Source organism: Euphorbia lathyris, chromosome 6 (genome assembly GCF_963576675.1).
Source record: "Euphorbia lathyris chromosome 6, ddEupLath1.1, whole genome shotgun sequence".
NCBI classification, from domain to species: domain Eukaryota; kingdom Viridiplantae; phylum Streptophyta; class Magnoliopsida; order Malpighiales; family Euphorbiaceae; genus Euphorbia; species Euphorbia lathyris.
In genome coordinates this window covers 36,425,489-36,444,382 of record NC_088915.1, presented here as the reverse complement: position 1 = coordinate 36,444,382, position 18,894 = coordinate 36,425,489, and positions in this window count along the sequence as shown.

The following is an 18,894-nucleotide window of genomic DNA, read 5'->3' as shown; positions in this document are numbered from 1 at the left end:
GAACTCCATGCAACCTCAGTACCTCCCGCATCAACAACTTAGCAATTGCCGAAGCACATTTGTCTTACGATGTGGGATGAAATTAGCCATTTTCAAAAACCGATCTACAACCACAAAGATAGAATCCACACCTTGTTGACTTCTAGGTAGCCCCAACACAAAGTCTATGGAGAGGTCCTCCCATATAGATTCTGGCATCGGTAAAGGCATAAGCAATCCCGTATTGGTGGCATTCCCCTTAGAAGTTTGGCAAACCCCACATCACTCCACAATATAAGTCGCATCCCTCCTTAACCTCAGCCAATATTAACAGGAACTAATGGCCTTGAAAGTCTTGTCTCTACCGAAGTGTCCGCTCAAAGGTCCTCCATAAAGGTCTTAGATCACTCTCAATCGGATTGACATACCCGGAAGGCACAATTGACTACCCGTCATAGGATAACCGTCAAAAAATTGATACTCGCCATCCCCAGTTTGATAACACTTCTCCCAAATACTCCCAAAATCTGGATCCTCTTGATAATCCCTTTTGATATGCTCAAAGTCTTCTAACTCAATTGTTACTGTGTTGTGGATGGCAACTCTCCTACTTAGAGCATCAGCCACTTTGTTTTGTTGACCCATATTGTGGAGAAGCTTATAGGGGAACTTGTCTAAAAAAACGAACCATCTAGCATGCATAGAACTTCAGAGATGTTTTTGACTCCCAAAATACTTGAAGGCTTGGTGTTCGGTGTATAACATGAACTCCTTGCCAACAAGGCAGTGCTCCCACGTCTTCAAGGCCCGAACCATCTATATAGAATTCCTTATCATAAGTGGCCCATTTTTGCCTCGACTCACACAATTTCTCACTAAACTATGCAATGGGCCTCTTCTCTTGCATCAACACTCCCTCGACTCCTACTCCACTTGCATCACATTCGACTTCAAACAACTTATCAAAACTCGGAAAAGTGAACATCGGAGCTGTGCTTAGCTTTTCTTTGTTCAATACAATGCTACCTTCTTATTCATCTTCCCATTTGAAGCCTTTTCCTTTCTTCAAGCACTCGGTTAGTGTGCCACAATAGCACTAAAGTTCAGTATGAACCGCCTATAGAAGGTGGCCAAACAATGAAAGCTTCTAATGTCACCAACATTCCTCGGAGTCGGCCACTCCTGAATAGCTCTTATTTTTTCTTCATCAACCTGAATACTGTCTCCACTTACCATATACCTAAGAAACACCAAACTTTCCATCACAAATTCTCACTTCTTGGCATTAGCAAACAATTGGTTCCCCCTTAGCAAATCCAACACCACTCTCAAATGCTCAACATGCTCTTCCAAAGTCTTGATGTGGATGAGTATGCCATCAAAGTAAACGACCACGAATTTTTTTATCACGGGTCGAAGTACTTGGTTCATTAATCTCATGAAGGTGCTAGGTGTATTTGTCATTTCGAATGACATCACCAACCACTCGAACAACCCATCCCGTGTCTTAAACACCATTTTCCATTCATCGTCGGCTCTAATTCGGATTTGATGGTAGCCATTCCTCAAATCAAACTTGGAGAAAACATTAGAGACACTAAGTTGGTCTAGCATGTCGTCAAGTCTTGGTACGGGGAACTTGTACCGAATAATGATCTTGTTGATGGCTCTATTATCCACATATATGCGTCATGAACCATCCTTCTTAGGCATTAAAAAAGCCAGGACAACACAATGACTTATGCTCTCTGTCACATACCTCATCTTAACTAACTCTTCCACTTTCTCCCTCATAATCTCACTCTCTTTTGGGCTCATTCGGTAGTAAGGAAGACTAGGCAAGCTAGCCCTCGATACTAAGTCGATATGGTGTTGAATTTCCCTTAAAAGTGGCAACATGTGAGGTAACTCTTCCGGAAAGAGATCACTATATTCTTCAAGCATCTGCTCCACTTCTTCCGGTACTTTTCTCTCTTCCTCTTCCTCATCATGAGACATCCCACTAGCCTTTACTATAACCACATAGACCATTTGACTTTCCTCACAATCATTTATAAACGCCTTGTGAGTAGGACAAACAATCAAAGTAGCTTTCTTCTTGGCCTTAGGCTCTCCTACCATAGGTGTAAGTACGTATCGAAATACCATATTTCACAAAGTGATAAGTATTCCTCCTTCCCGCATGGGTGGCGTCACAATCGAATTGCCATAGATGCCCATGCATCCATCTCGACCACATCATAATATAACCCATCACTATACTCTCCTATATCAAAAGGTACATTACACCTTTGGGCCACCTTCATCTCTCCAACATTCTTGATTCACCCCATACTATAGGGGGGCTTGGGTGCACCTCCATAGTCAACCCAAACTACTTAGCCGTTATCGCCAATAATGTTTTTTTTTACTCCCACTATCGATGATCACGTTGCACCTCACTCCTTACACAAGGCAACAGGTGCAAAAGAGTTGGTGCCTTTGGTCTTCCTCCACTCTATTAAAGACTAATAACCTCGTCACAATATGGATAGCCCTATTATCCTCATAACCTCCATCCTCCTCATCTTCAATCAGATCACAAAACACATCATCCTCCTCTTCATAATCATCCTCATACCTCTCAACTACATTTTCTTTTGGGACATCCATTGGTGCCACTTGAGCTAGCAACGTTCTTCTCTTGGGATATCCATTGGAATGGTGACCCGACTCATTGCATCGAAAACACTTGAACATAGCCGGTTTAGGATAGGGATTATTGCCCTTAGGAAGTGGTGCCATCCTAAAAGGCCTTACATTCCCAATATGTGCTTTACCCACAATTGCAGCCTTGGTGCCACTTGAGCTAGCAACGTTCTTCCCTTTATCAACTTCTTTGGAAGCTTCTCTCCCACCATAAGCACCATCACTCTCTGATCTTCTATACCCATCATGTGTCCTCACACTTAATTGAGATTCGGCTTTCAAAGCAAGGTTTCTAGCATCTTCGACCTGAATTACCATTTGTGTTCTGATTCTATCTTGTACATTGTACCTTAGCCTTTCAAGATACTTTGAAGTCTTTTGGCTTTCAGTTTTTGACAAGTTCGCCCTTGTCGAAAGCTGTAAGAACTCCAAGGTATATTCATGTACGTTCCTTGCACCTTATGAGCAATTCCGATACGAGCTATAGATGTCTTGCTCATAATCGGGTGGCAAAAACAGTTCCCTCAATATCGACTTCATCCGAAACCAATACCTTATCAACTCCATTCCTCCTCTTCTTCTCTCTTCATTCACATGATCCCACCAAACCGAGGCTCCACCATTTAACTAATATGCCACTAACTGAACCTTCCTATCCTCTAGTATTCCCGCATAATCAAAGAACCTCTCTACTTCCAATAGCCATGTATGTCTGATGCACTACCAGTTGGTTGCCTTGAGCAATAGCCATGTCCTCATCTGTGGGTATCTGCCACACCAGGTGCCTAATGGACAAAGTACCTACCGAACTAGATAGAAGAAGATGCCCCACAATGGCATTGTAAGGGAGGTAGTTGTTGAAACACCTTTCCACAAGATTTTGATTTGACAAAATCATCCATGATTAAGAGACAATTAAATTTAAGTGCTTTTATTTAATTGTACTAATCTGTTTGTTCAATGTTGAGTATAAACTTAAATACAAAAAGATATAAAAAGTAAGACATGACGAAGTCAACATGAGATCAAAGAACAAACTGAGTAGAATTGAACTCAGTATCAAAGAATAGAAGCCTGAAGTTCAACAAAGCTAAGTGGAATGGAACTCAGCATCAGAAGCCCTCTCACTAGTTGTCGTGCAAAACAAAACTGACTAAAAGAGAACTCAGCATAGAAGTTGACATCAAACGAAGACAACGAATAAAGTAGAAGCTGAGTAAATCTTCGGGACATCATGAGAGTTCTGTTCACTAGAAGACAAGTTTTGCAAACCTTCTGCACCAATAATTGAATCCTTGGAATTACGCAAAAGACACATTCCGAGATGCATGGGTCAATAGATTATTGCTAAAAGACAACTGCCACAAAAAGACAACGTCTGCAGGAAGAAGACAAGTCTGACGTTTGAAGAAATCAGAGGATAGGATTGGCCTGCAAAACCTGAAGCTGACCAGAGGCTATCTCCTAAAAGAGCCGTTTTGGACTTAATGGCTAAATCATTTCAAATGATCCAACTCCAGATTTTCCTCTATATAAAGACAATCAAGATCCTTGGATCATTGTGGCATTATATCAAGAAAAATACAAGAGAGAAAAATACAAGTTCAAAGCACTCAAAAACAAGAAAGAGATCTTACACCCATTTTCTATTCTTGTGTAAATGCTAGATTGATTGTTTGTAATCATCTAAAGTGTTCTTCATTTGAAAAAGAACAACTTGTATCAATCGTGATATTGAGAGTGTTGTGCTGAGTGTTTGGTTGTAAACATTCAGTGGTAGAGAAATCTAAGTACTGGGTTGTGGTGCTTAGTAGGAGTTGAGTAGAAGAATAGAGGACGGTACTCTTGCATATTCAACTGCCTTGTAAACGGTTTGTGCTCTACCTTTAAAGAGCTCAGTATTGGATTCTAAAAGCCCGGAGGACTCTGGGGACTGGACGTAGGCGGAGAGGCCGAACCAGGATAAGTCATACTGAGTAATTTCTAACTCTCTCAATATATATATATATATATATATATATATATATATATATATATATATATATGCATGTGTTGTCTGTTGAATTTACTCAGCATATATATCATTTAAGCTGATACTGAGTAAATTAGAGTGCTGAGTTGGAAGCTGACCACAGAAAGTGTCAATTCCCAACTCACAAGTAAAACAGGCTTAGTCAACATCTGACCAAAGCTGTCTTACATCAAGATCGGCCGTGTTGACCAAAAGCTGAGTTAACAAACTCATCAAAATTATCAAGTCAGTATAATTAAATTAGCGAAAAAGTTACATTAGTTCCTAACCCCCCCTTGGAACTAATCACACGGGACCAACAAGTGGTATCAGAGCCTAAGCTCACTACTCTAAGATATAACTATCTTGAGTGGATCCCCATAAATGGCTGAGAACAGCACTCGTTTCCTTCCAGGGAACCAAACAACATAGATACTCCCTGAGGGATTATCTATTAGTCGGCCTCCCCTATTCTTTGGATCCAACTATACATTCTAGAAGAATAGGATGAAAAACTTTATTCAAGTCACAAACATGAGTGCATGGCTTGCAATAGTTCAAGGCCCATACGTGCCATATAAAACTGTTAACAATGAGAAAGTTGTTAAGAGTGAAACTGAGTGGTCAGAAGATGACCTTAGAAAACTTCAAAATAATGCTTCGGCTATCAATATGCTTCACTGTGCTCTAGATGCTGCAGAATATAATAAAATATCAGGTTCTGAGTCAGCACAGGAGATATGGAAAAAGCTCGAGATGACCTACGAAGGTACAAGCAAGGTCAAAGAGTCAAAGGTGAATCAACACATGAGATTGTATGAGCTGTTCGAGATGAACGACAACGAGGACATCTCCAGCATGAATGCTAGATTCACTAATATCATAAATGAACTAAAAAGACTCGGCAAGAACTTCACCGAAGAAGAACAAGTGAAGAAAATCTTGAGAAGCTTACCTAAAAGCTGGCAAGCTAAGAAAACTGTAGTAGAAGAAGCTCAGGACCTGACTACATACAAGTATGACGAGCTAATCGGATCTCTGCTGACTCATGAGATCTCAATGCAAAACTTTGAAGCTAAAGAGAAAGAAAAGTCAGAAGACAAGAAACAAAAGTCACTTGTCATGAAAGCTGACTCGACCGAAGCTGACTCATCAGACGATGAGGAAATGGCCATGTTTACACGAAAAATGAAGAAGCTGTTTAGGAAGAATGAAAAGAACAGCAGAAGGCCATTCAGAAAAAATGACAGATACAAAGCCAAGTCCAGTGACAAATACAAGAAGGACAGTTCCAAGTCTGTCACATGCTTTGAGTGCCACCAAACTGGGCACATCAAGTCAAGCTGCCCAAACCTCAAAAGAGATAAGAAGGGAAACAAGAAAGCAATGGTAGAAACATGGAGTGACAGTGATGAGTCAACATCATCCGAAGCTGATGCAAATGAAACGGCAAACATATGCTTCATGGCCGATGATGCTGATCACTCTCAATCTGAGCAAGCTGACCTCTCTGATGAAACTGACCAGGAGGTACACAACAATGAGGTAACACCCTTACTCTTGTTTAGAAATGAGATGGTCAATGCCCTGAGTGATTTATATAAGCTAACTAAAAAATGTAACAAGAAAATAAAATCACTCAGCAGGCGGTGTGACGAGATTGAAGAGGTCAAGTTGAGTGACCTCCGATATCTCCTCCAAGACAACTCAGATTTACATAGTAACATGGAAATAATGCATAAGTTTGTCACGGAGGTCTAATCTGAGTCAAAGAAACTAAGAAAGGACGTTACAACTTTACAGAGTCAAGTAAAAGGCTCAAATAGAAATAAACCTTATGCTGAGTACGCAAGTACTAATCAGCATAAACAGTTCACTCAGTGTGACTGTTGCGGGAAAAGAGGACACACGAAAGATGTGTGTTGGTTCAACAAGCGGATTGTCCAATGTGACTTCTGAAGAAGAAAAGGACATACCACTAAGGTATGTTGGCATGCTCAGCATAACAATGCTGACCACACTCAGTATCACCCTCAAAGGGTAACTTATTGTGACTTTTGTGGTAAAAATGGCCACACTATAAAAGTATGTCGTTACAAACTAAAATATGACTTTGCACCTGTTTATACTAACAAGAAAGGACCCAAAAAGAATTGGGTACCTAAATATGAATAGTTTAACATGCAGGTCAGCTTGACATGCGTGGAGAAGTCAAAACTTTGGTACATAGACAGCGCATGCTCAAGGCACATGACAGGTGATGAAACACAATTCATCACACTAGAGCTTAAATGAGGTGGTAGTGTAAGCTTTGGGGACAATAAGAAGGGTAAGATAGTCGGCTCAGGTACTATCGGAGGTAACCCAACTATTGAGTCAGTCTCCTTAGTTAAAGGTCTCAAATACAATCTGATGAGTGTAGCTCAGCTTTGCACAAGCGGCAGAAAGGTTGTATTTGATGATACTAAGTGTCAAATACTCGAGGGAAATACAAATGAATTGATTTTAACTGCCCCTCGTGTAGACAATGTATACATGCTGAGTTTAGAAAAACAATTTTCTAAAAACATATGATTAGTGTCTAAAGAGGATAACTCCTGGCTATGGCATAGAAGACTTGGTCATGTAAGCATGGACCTTCTTGCCAAATTAGCTAGAAAGCAACTAGTTGAGGGATTGCCCAAACTTAAATTTGAAAAAGATAAATTGTGTAAAGCTTGTCAGCAAGGCAAACAAACTAAGAAGTCATTTCAAAGTAAAAACATCGTCTCAACCAAGAGACCATTGGAATTACTACACTTGGATCTTTTCGGACCTATCCAGCCACTTAGCTTGGGAGGTAAGAAATTTTCCTTGGTCATTGTAGACGATTTCTCTCGGTACACTTGGATCATCTTGCTGAGTAGCAAGGATGAAACATTTGAGATGTTTACCACATTGATTAAAAAGCTTGAAATTGACAAAGACCTAAGAGTAGCTTATATTAGAAGCGACAATGGTGGAGAATTAAAAAACCAACAGTTTGATGAATTTTGTGAAACCAGTGGTATTGACCACAATTTCTCTGCTCCTAGAACACCTCAACAGAATGGGGTTGTTGAAAGGAAGAACAGAACAATTGTCGAAATTGCTAGAACCATGCTGAGTGGAAATGGGCTTCCAAAGTATTTCTGGGGTGAAGATGTCCACACAACATGCTATATTCTCAATAGGGCCTTAGTTAGACCTATTCTTAAGAAAACTCCATATGAACTTTGGAAAGGACGAAAGTCCAACATTGGCTACTTTCGTGCCTTTGGGTGTAAGTGCTTTATACTCAATACAAAGGATAACCTTGCAAAATTTGATGCTAAAGCTGACGAAGCGATCTTTTTAGGGTACTCAACAAACAGTAAAGCATATAGAGTATATAATAAACGAACTCAAATAGTAGAAGAGTCTGTCCATGTTGAGTTCGATGAAGCTGACCCTGCAGGGAAGTCAACCCAGCTCAAAGAAGATGAACTGAGCTCAGCTTCCCCTGACCAAAATGGTGCTCCTGAGTCATCAATACAGGGGCTGACCAAAGGTAAACAAGAAGTTGAAATTACCTTTGCTGACCAATCTACTCCTGCAGAAATTGTAGAAACACCTGTTCCAAATAACTCAGCATTGCCCAAAGAAATAAGAATTCCAAGAGGACATTCAGAAAAATCCATTCTTGATGCTTCTGAAAACAAGGTAATGACAAGAGATCAGCTTCGGAAGTATCTAAGCAATGTGGCTTTTGTATCAGTACATGAACCAAAGAACTTTGCTGATGCTGAGCACGATGAATATTGGATCAATGCTATGCAAGAAGAGCTCGACCAATTCACAAAAAATGAGGTATGGGATTTAGTACCTAAGCCTAGAAATCAAAAGTCCATAGGAACTAAGTGGGTCTTTAGAAACAAACTAGATGAGCATGGAAATGTAGTCAGAAACAAGGCTCGAATTGTAGCTCAAGGCTATAGTCAGCAAGAGGGTATTGACTATGGTGAAACTTTTGCACCAGTTGCTAGGCTAGAAGCTATACGTATATTGTGTGCCTATGCTAGTTTTATGAACTTTAAACTATATCAAATGGATGTTAAAAGTGCATTTCTTAATGGCTTTATAAACGAAGAGGTATATGTTAATCAACCTCCTGGGTTTGAAGATCCAAAATTTCCAAACCACGTTTATAAACTCAAGAAGGCCCTGTATGGCCTGAAGCAAGCTCCAAGAGCTTGGTATGAGAGGTTGAAAAACTTCCTGCTGACCAGGAACTATGTCAGAGGAAAAGCTGACACAACCTTGTTCATTAAGAAAAAGGGTAAACATACCCTACTTGCACAAATCTATGTAGATGATATAATATTTGGTGCTACTAACGAATCTTTGTGTAAAGAGTTTAGCAAACAGATGCAAACTGAGTTCGAGATGTCCATGATGGGTGAACTCAACTTCTTCCTTGGACTTCAAATTAAGCAATGTAAGAATGGCATCTTCATAAGTCAGTCCAAGTACACCAAAGAGATGTTAAAGAAATTCGATATGGAAGATTGCAAACCCATATCTACCCCTATGGGTACTGATACTGTCCTATGCAAAGATGAGAAAAGTACGTCAATAGATAGTAAACTTTATCGAGGTATGATAGGCTCCTTACTTTATCTCACGGCTAGTAGACCTGATATACAGTACTCAGTATGTTATTGTGCAAGATATCAAGCTGACCCCAGGGAATCTCACTTAATTGCTGTAAAAAGAATTTTTAGATATTTGCAGAGCTCAGTTGATGCAGGTTTATGGTATCCAACCTCAAATGACTTCACACTCATTGGATATACTGATGCTGACTATGGACGAGATAAGCTAGAACGTAAAACTACTTCAGGAGGATGTCATTTCCTTGGAAGCTGTCTAGTATCTTGGTTCAGCAAGAAGCAGTCATCAGTTGTCTTGTCTACAACTGAAGTTGAGTACGTAGCTGTTGAAAGCTGTGTTGCCCAAGTTCTATGGATTAAGCAATAGCTTGAGGATTATGGAGTAAAAACAGAAACAATAGAGATCAAATGTGACAACAAGAGTGCCATTGATCTATCCAAGAATCCAATCCAACACAGCATGATGAAGCATGTCAGCATAAGGCATCACTTCATCAGAGATCACGTACTAAAGGGAGAGATCAAGCTGACCTATGTACCAACAGATGAACAGCTTGCAGATATCTTCACCAAGCCATTGGCTCGTGAACAATTCAACATACTAAGGGAAGCTATCGGTATGTCTAATCCCCTTCAATAATTCTATATGAAAAATTGAATGTTGAGTGATTGCCATGCTGAGTATATTCAAAATTAGTAACGACTACATACTGAGCTTAAAATGTAGAAAATCACTCTATGCTGAGTAGATATACATGCTGAGTAATTATCCTATGCTAAGTTACTAAGAGATAAGAAATTCATCTACGTAGAATTAGGTACTCAGTATCACAAATGCTTCGAACTCTAGTAAAACTGAGTAAAGCCCACTTGCACCATTAAATGCTAACACGTGTAATAAATAGCACCTAGAATAACGTAAGCAATAATGGCAAAACCCATGCGCCGAACGTGTCATAAATGACAGAATCTCTGTCGATTGAACATCCCAAGGAAAAACGGCTAGTCCAACGAATAGGATCGATTTAAATCTCTATAAATAGTGGAAGATTTCCCACTTAATCATCTTTACACTTGAATCTTTTGGCATTCCAATCTTTCTCTCTCTCTGAATTTCAAAATCCCTCGAAAATCTCTGAGAAGAAAATGTCAAATCCTCAAAATGTCTCCGGTGGTGATTCCGGCAAACATCACACCGATGAAAATCCAAACTCTCTTCCTCAGCTTAACCAAACTCCAAACAAAAACCCTCAAGCTGACCCAGCAAGCTCTTCAAAGAAGCCTAAGGAAAGGTCCATGGTCAAGGTCCACAAGAACGTCAACAATCTAGAAGTTCTGAAATGTAGATGGTTCTCTCCCAGCTTCATCGCCGCTGAAAAACCCTTCTGTGAGTGGATTGAGAAGAATGAATGGGTAGGACTCTTCTCTCTCTCTGGGAAAACCTATCCTAGGTTAGTTAGGGAATTTTACTCCAATCTTTATATCGACAAAGAAGATGCTGACTACTTGGAAACTTCTGTCAAGGGCCACAAGATAACAATCACCCCATCTTACTTAGCAACCTTACTCAACCTGCCAGAAGAAGGGAAAGAATTTAGGACAACCAAAGAAAAGGTTGACCATGTCAAAGGATTCTGCAAACTAAAGAATCACAAAGGAGAGATACCCAGCACCTGTATGGGGCAAAATCAGAAGATGGCTCATTACATATTGACCAACTTCATCTTCCCAAAGCTCAACTCAGTATCGTCTGCCTCCAACTTTGAGCAGTGCTTCATATGGCACATGCTAACCTACAACCCACTCAATATGCCGGTGTTTCTAGTCGGTGCACTTCAACGAGGAGGTAAGAAACTCAAACTGGGCTCCCTAATCACTAAAATCCTCGAAGATCAGAAAATAGAAACAATCAATGAAACTCGGAGTTTGGGAACTGAAATTACAGCGACTCTGCTGTTTGGGTTAGTATTCAACTAGCCTTTGAAGGGGACTGAAGATGTTGAGGAAGATGAAGAAGAAAATGATGCTGAACAGGAAGTGGAACCAAAGAAAGGAAAGAAAGTTATTGCTGAGTCTGCTGAGCCAACAAAGACAAAGAAGAAGAGAAAAGCACTTGAAACGTGCTCAAAGGATATTGATACTGTCCCAAGGAAGGTACGAGTTGTATCTAAGGGGAAGAAAGTTGATGCTGACCAAACACCTAAGTCAGCAGAGAAACGAAAAGGGCAAGTTGAGCCCGAAGAGGAGAGTGAAGGAACTCCAAATCAACCTCTGCAGAAGAAAAGAAGAAGTTCTGCATTGAAAATTGTTGAAGTTGACCCCCTCGACTGGGTTGTCACTCCTAAATCACATTTCGTCAAAAGCCTCGGGATTGACTTTGAACAAACCCCTATTGAGCAAGAAGAGGAAGAACAGAGAAATGATGACACTCAGCCTGATATTGAGGAAACAGAGCATGCTGAAGATAATGCTGAGCAAGAGGAGAATCCAAATGTGGAACATCAAAGAGTGGATGTTGAGCTCACCAAACATGACATTGCAGAAGATGAGATCAATGCTGAGCTTAGAGAAAACTCTTCTGACTCAAGTGAAGATATTCAAGCTGACCCTTCACCACCTAAAGCTAAGACATTCAAAAGGCTAAAAAAGAAAGCCTACAAAGCACCTGTCATTGATCTGTTAGGTGATTCTCCACTTCGAGACCCAATTATTGATCTGTCTGACATCCAGTTCAGATACTTTTCTAATAACACTGAGTCTCCTCCTAAGGAACCTGCAGAAAATCAAGCCTCTGTTACTCATACTGAGGAACAAGCCAAGACTCTGGAAAATCCAAATTCTGCCGAGCAAGAGCTCAAAGTCCAAGATGCTCAAGATGGGGAGCAAACTATGGAACAACCTGCTCAACCTCCACATCATATTGAGCAGGTCAACATCTCTGTAAGTCCTTCACCGCAAACTCAGAATACACAGAATGTTGAGCACTCAGCTCCTCATACTGAGCTACCACAAGGCCCAACCATTGACCAACCAAACCAATCTGATAAGCAGCCAACTCCACCACCATCAAGTTCAACTTCAATTCCTGCCTCTGAGTCAAATCCTGCTGGTACATTGGCCTATCTAAGTGCTACTGAGTCTGGGCGCAGAATCATTGCCTCTGCTCAGTCTCTTCTCCAGGATTTGAATCCTATTCATACAGATGTTGCTAGGTCTGCAAATCTTGAGTCCTCCCAAATTTCATCCATCACTCAACTTCTGAACGAAATTCGGAGCCTCAAAGATCTCATCAGTGTTATGACAACAGTCCAGACACAGCAACCCAAGCAAGACCAAATTGCCAATATAACTGAACTATTGCTCATGATGGTCAACCATATGAATGCACTTGAAGGCAAAGTCCAGAGTCTCTCTGACGTAAATCCGGGGTATGCTACGTCTACTGAGCTTAAAAACTACTTTGCTAAGCTGACCACGGACCTAGCCAACATTGGATCTACGGTTCAGTCTGAATATGCCACTTCTGCTGAGTTGAACCAATACTTGTCAAAGTTGACCTCTGATCTGAACTGCACACGTGAATTGATTTCCTCCACTTCTCAGTGTACCATTGATCAACTGAGTAAAGCTGTACGTCTACTAAATGTGAACAAGGAAAAGATGGATGTTGACCCCGTCAATACTGATGCATTTCTGAGCCTTTCGCGATCAATACGTTTCACCAATGCTCAACGTCAATTCTATGACTCAACTGTGCTCAAAATGTACCACCAATCCTATGCCCAGCTAACTGCCTCCATCTCCTGGATCAGCAAATCTCATGAGTATCTCATCAGCATGCTGAGTGGCTCTCTACGGGTTCCTAGCTCTATTCAAGATGATGGTGTTCCAGTTATTGACGGCATATGTGAGAGTACAAGGAGGTTGAAGCGTTATTCCAACGCCTTATCTGCTGCTGCTAGAAATGATACTTTCCTTCCTCCTCCTCCCGATGATGGCAAAACGGGGGAGAAAAGACAAGATGGAACTCAGCACACAGGTGGTGCATCAGGCAGTAAAGACAAAGGAAAAGACAAGTATCAAGCTGAGCATCAAGCTCAAGTTACCTTAAAGAAGAAAAAGTAGCTTAGTCATACTTCAGGACTTAGCATGTACTTTGTGCTTGATATTTTTTTTGTGCTTGATATTTTGTGTGCTTAATGGGTTAAGCTATGATAAGTACCATTCTATCCAAACTGTCTGAATACTGTGCTTAATATTATGTGCTAAAAGCTGATCTATCAAAATTGAACAAACTGAGTATTTAACCATTTCTGAAAACTGACCTAGACTCATCCAAATTAGATCTTGGAAGGTCTAGAATTGAACTAAGTCAGTATACGCAATGTCTTAAGTTTATTCGATTAACTCTAGGAAGGTTTAGAATTAAGTTAAGACAATAAATGCAACCCTTACGGGGGAGTAATTTCAGAAATATAAAAAGAAATTCAATCATGGGAAATTTCAAAACTGAGTTCCATAATTATGTATTTTGCCAACATCAAAATGGGGGAGTTTGTTGAAACACCTTTCCACAAGATTTTGATTTGACAAAATCATCCATGATTAAGAGATAATTAAATTTAAGTGCTTTGATTTAATTGTACTAATCTGTTTGTTCAATGTTGAGTATAAACTTAAATACAAAAAGATATAAAAAAAGTAAGACAGGACGAAGTCAGCATGAGATCAAAGAACAAACTGAGTAGAATTGAACTCAGTATCAAAGAATAGAAGCCTGAAGTTCAACAAAGCTAAGTGGAATGGAACTCAGCATCAGAAGCCCTCTCACTAGTTGTCGTGCAAAACAAAACTGACTAAAAGAGAACTCAGCATAGAAGTTGACAACAAACGAAGACAATGAATAAAGTAGAAGCTGAGTAAATCTTCAGGACAGCATGAGAGTTCCGTTCACTAGAAGACAAGTTTTGCAAACCTTCTGCACCAATAATTGAATCCTCGGAATTACGCAAAAGACACATTCCGAGATGCATGGGTCAATAGATTATTGCTAAAAGACAACTGCCACAAAAAGACAACGTCTACAGGAAGAAGACAATTCTGAAGCTGACCAGAGGCTGTCTCCTAAAAGAGCCGTTTTGGACTTAACGGCTAAATCATTTCAAATGATCCAACTCCAGATTTTACTCTATATAAAGACAATCAAGATCCTTGGATCATTGCGGCATTATATCAAGAAAAATACAAGAGAGAAAAATACAAGTTCAAAGCACTCAAAAACAAGAAAGAGATCTTACACCCATTTTCTATTCCTGTGTAAATGCTAGATTGATTGTTTGTAATCATCTAAAGTGTTCTTCATTTGAAAAAGAACAACTTGTATCAATCATGATATTGAGAGTGTTGTGCTGAGTGTTTGGTTGTAAACATTCAGTGGTAGAGAAATCTAAGTACTGGGTTGTGGTGCTTAGTAGGAGTTGAGTAGAAGAATAAAGGACGGTACTCTTGCATATTCAACTGCCTTGTAAACGGTTTGTGCTCTACCTTTAAAGAGCTCAGTATTGGATTCTAAAAGCCCGGAGGACTCTAGGGACTGGACGTAGGCGGAGAGGCCGAACCAGGATAAGTCGTACTGAGTAATTTCTAACTCTCTCAATATATATATATATATATATATATATATATATATATATATATATATATATATGTGCATGTGTTGTCTATTGAATTTACTCAGCATATATATCATTTAAGCTGATACTGAGTAAATTAGAGTGCTGAGTTGGAAGCTGACTACAGAAAGTGTCAATTCCCAACTCACAAGTAAAACAGCTGTTAGACAAGGTGCCGAACGGCCTCGCCCGGGCGGACCGGGGGGTGGACACCTCATGGCGACGTAAGCGGTGATTGGCGCCGAAAGCAACTCGGAGTATGGAAGAGTCGCCACCCACGAATGGGAAAATGAACACCGATCCCTTGCGGGAGACCGGTGAGGGTTCGGGAGACTTAGGTACGAGCCGAGAAGGCTAGCTCCTTTCCGGAGAAAGGCTACTAGGCACCCCGACATCGCCCGGTTATGAACCACCGGCCTCCTACTCAGCGTGTTAGGCGATAACGGACTAATCGCATATTTCTTTAAGTTTAAAATTCATTTGAAACCTTTTCTTTCTCGCTTTGAAAACCGTTTTTTAACATGTTATTGAAAGCCATTTTAGTAAAGAATCACCCATTTTGCATAAATTTTAAGTATACAGGAGAGAAAGGGGGAGAAGAGAGAATTGATTTATTCATAGTGTGATTTTATGCCTTAGACTATACACTAATTCTAAGCTAATCTCATTCCCCAAAAACGAGTTTATTCACATGGTTCGTACCTTAATCGTCGTTGGAACGATTTAGGTACGTTTCGAAACCCCGTTAATTTACGTGACATCGACTCGAATCGCCGTTGGAACGACTCGAGCGTTTGAAAACGTTTGAACAAGAAGTTTTAACCAAAAACGTGATTAAGCATACAAGTCCATTCATTTTGTACAAAACTGTTTAGTTAGGAAAACGATTCAAAACTTCATTATTTACAATGAAAAGAAACGATTTTAATTACAAGGTTCGCTTAATCCGTCGTTGGAACGAATTAAGGTTTTAAAACGTGATGTTTTGGAAATGGTTTAAAAATGACGAGAAAACGTTATTTACACTTTAGGAATATCTAGAAAAGCTTTAATTTAAATAAACAAATTAAACTCTCTTTTTGTGGTTTATTTTCCCCTTTTTCACTCAATTATCCTTTATGTAAATAAGATGACAACAAGTAATGAATTAAATCTCAAATTCACCCACATCAAATACATTTGAAAGAGTATATATATAAGTAGGAAAATAGAACAAATATACATAGATATACATACGTACAAAAAGTGAGTAATAATACCCACTAAAATAAAATAGGGAAAATAATACATATTAATAAGTAAAAAAATAGTGATGAAAATACTACTAGGTATAATATGTTTTTATTCTAACTAAAAACATGTAAAGGAAATGAATAAGGTTCATAAACAGGAAAATAGAATTTAACCCCCAAAATGGGTTATGATGAATATGTATAGAAAATAACCCCTAATAACCCCAAAATAACAAATATGTATAGTTTAAATGAATTAAATGGCAAAATCTATATATATATATATATATATATATATATATATATATATATATATATATAACTTTATTAAACCAAACTAAATGAAAACAATATACAAACACATTGAGTAATATATATACAAAATATTTAAAAATAGCTTGAAAGTAAATATTATATAACTATACCCATATATATAAAGGACCTAATGTCTAAAAGTTGAGAAAGGAGGACCAAAACAATATTTTTTACATTCCAGCAGCTTTACCGACGCAAAATCCGTCGGTAAACAGCCTTTAGTGACAGAAAATGGGAAATTACAGACTTAGTCCAACAGTTTCCAGATTTATTCCAAAGCTTTAGATTAGATCTATTCTATCGTTTTGGGTCCCCGAACTACCAAAATTGGATCATAGTCTATAACGGAGATCCCTAAAACGACGTTTTATTTTTAAAACATTATTTAGAAATATTTTCAAAAACTTATAATTACAACGTTTTTTAATTCCCGAACTACCTTTGAATCGGATCACGGTTCGTATTGGGATATTAAAACGAGGTTTTTATTTCAAAACAAAACCGTACGTTTATTTAACACGTGACGAAAATTAAATAAATACGGAATAATAAATAAAACGTGATAAATAAAAGACTAAATAAATAAAAAACTATAACCTAAAAAATAAATAAAGAAAAATAAATAAAATAAAACGAGTTAAAACAAAACAAAACCGTACGTTTATTTCAAAACAAAACCGTACGTTTATTTAACGCCCAACTCTCGTTGGGCGCGCGCCCAACAGGCGTTGGGCGCGCGCCCAACAGGCGTTGGGCGTTCGCCCAACGCAGGTTGGGCGTTCGCCCAACGGACGTTGGGCGTCCGCCCAATGGCCGTCGGGCGCTCGCCCCACCTACGCTGGGCGTTTGCCCCATGTCGTTGGGTGCTCACCCAACGGCCATCGGGCGCGCGCGCCTAGCGGACGTCAAGCGTGCGCCCCGCGCCGCCGGGCGCACATCCAACTGTCGTCGGACGCGTGTCGGCTGCCGCTAGGCGTTCGCACCACGTCGCTGAGCACTCGCGAGCCGTCCACTCGACGACCGCGACTCCCACTAACTTCTTCCCTTTTTATTATATATTTTTGTTTTAAAACTTCCGGAACCAACCGCTTCGACCGTCTTGTTACAGGTTTTCGTCACATGTCCTCCGACTCGGTGTCTACAGTTGCCCCTACTTTCCTATTTTGACAGTGATGTGTGTGTTTTGAAAACGTTTTTTGCTAACGCAACAGATGCAATGTAAATATATTAAAGTAAAAGACATGTAAGGAGTAGGAGGAAGAATACCTGATCTCTGCGCTGCGCGCTCCAGCATCGTCTTCGATCCTCTCCGTCCTTACCTTTGAATCGGCTGCTAGCGGATGTTCTTCTTAAGGACCCTAGCCTAAATTGACTGCGGGTAAAAAGCTCTTTTTAGCGACCCTAGTCTCTAAATCGATCACGGGTAAAAATGGCTCAAAAGCAACCCTGGTCCACGACCGCGGGTAAAATGGCTCAAAAGCGACCCTGGTCTACGACCGCGGGTAAAATGGCTCAACAGCAACCCTGGTCCACGACCGCGGGTAAAAGGGCTCAAAAGCAACCCTGGTCCACGACCGCGGGTAAGATGGCTCAAAAGCAACCCTGGTCCACGACCGCGGGTAAAATGGCTCAAAAGCAATCATGGTCCACGACCGCGGGTAAAATGGCTCAAAAGCAACCCCGGTCCACGACCGCGGGTAAAATGGCTCAAAAGCAACCCTAGACCACGACCGCGGGTACGATGGCTCAATAGCAAAAGGTTCTTTCTAACAATTCTGAATTCTAAAGCGCTGTCGTCTGTATCTTTACTGGAGCTATCGTCTCGGGTATTTGAGTTGCTTGATAAGAGCATCCTTATCTTTTTGTCTGGAATGATTTAGACTAACAATGATTTTTCTATTGACTGTTGTCTGTATTTTGACTGGCACCACTGTTCTGTAAAATTTGGCTGTCATCTGGAGTCATATCTTGATGTTATCGGACACCGCCTGGCTGAAACGCAGGCTGAAACGGACTGCAGATCGGAGGTTTGTGCACCTGGTAATTAATTATTTACTTTTTACCTTTATGTCACATCGTACCTTTTTCGCTATTTACGGGAATGTCATTCCCTTTTCTTATATAAGGTGGTGGGGTTTCATTCCAACCCCACACCTTCTCTCTCTTCTCTCTCTCTCTAACTTCTAATTTGGAGCATTCCTGTGATGGATTTGGATAAATACGATGGCACGAAAGGCATGGATGCGGGTTTTGAGAACCTGACTACAGTGGCCCCTTTTCAGGATCCTGCTTCACATCTGAGCCGGACCCACTCTAACCAGGTAAGT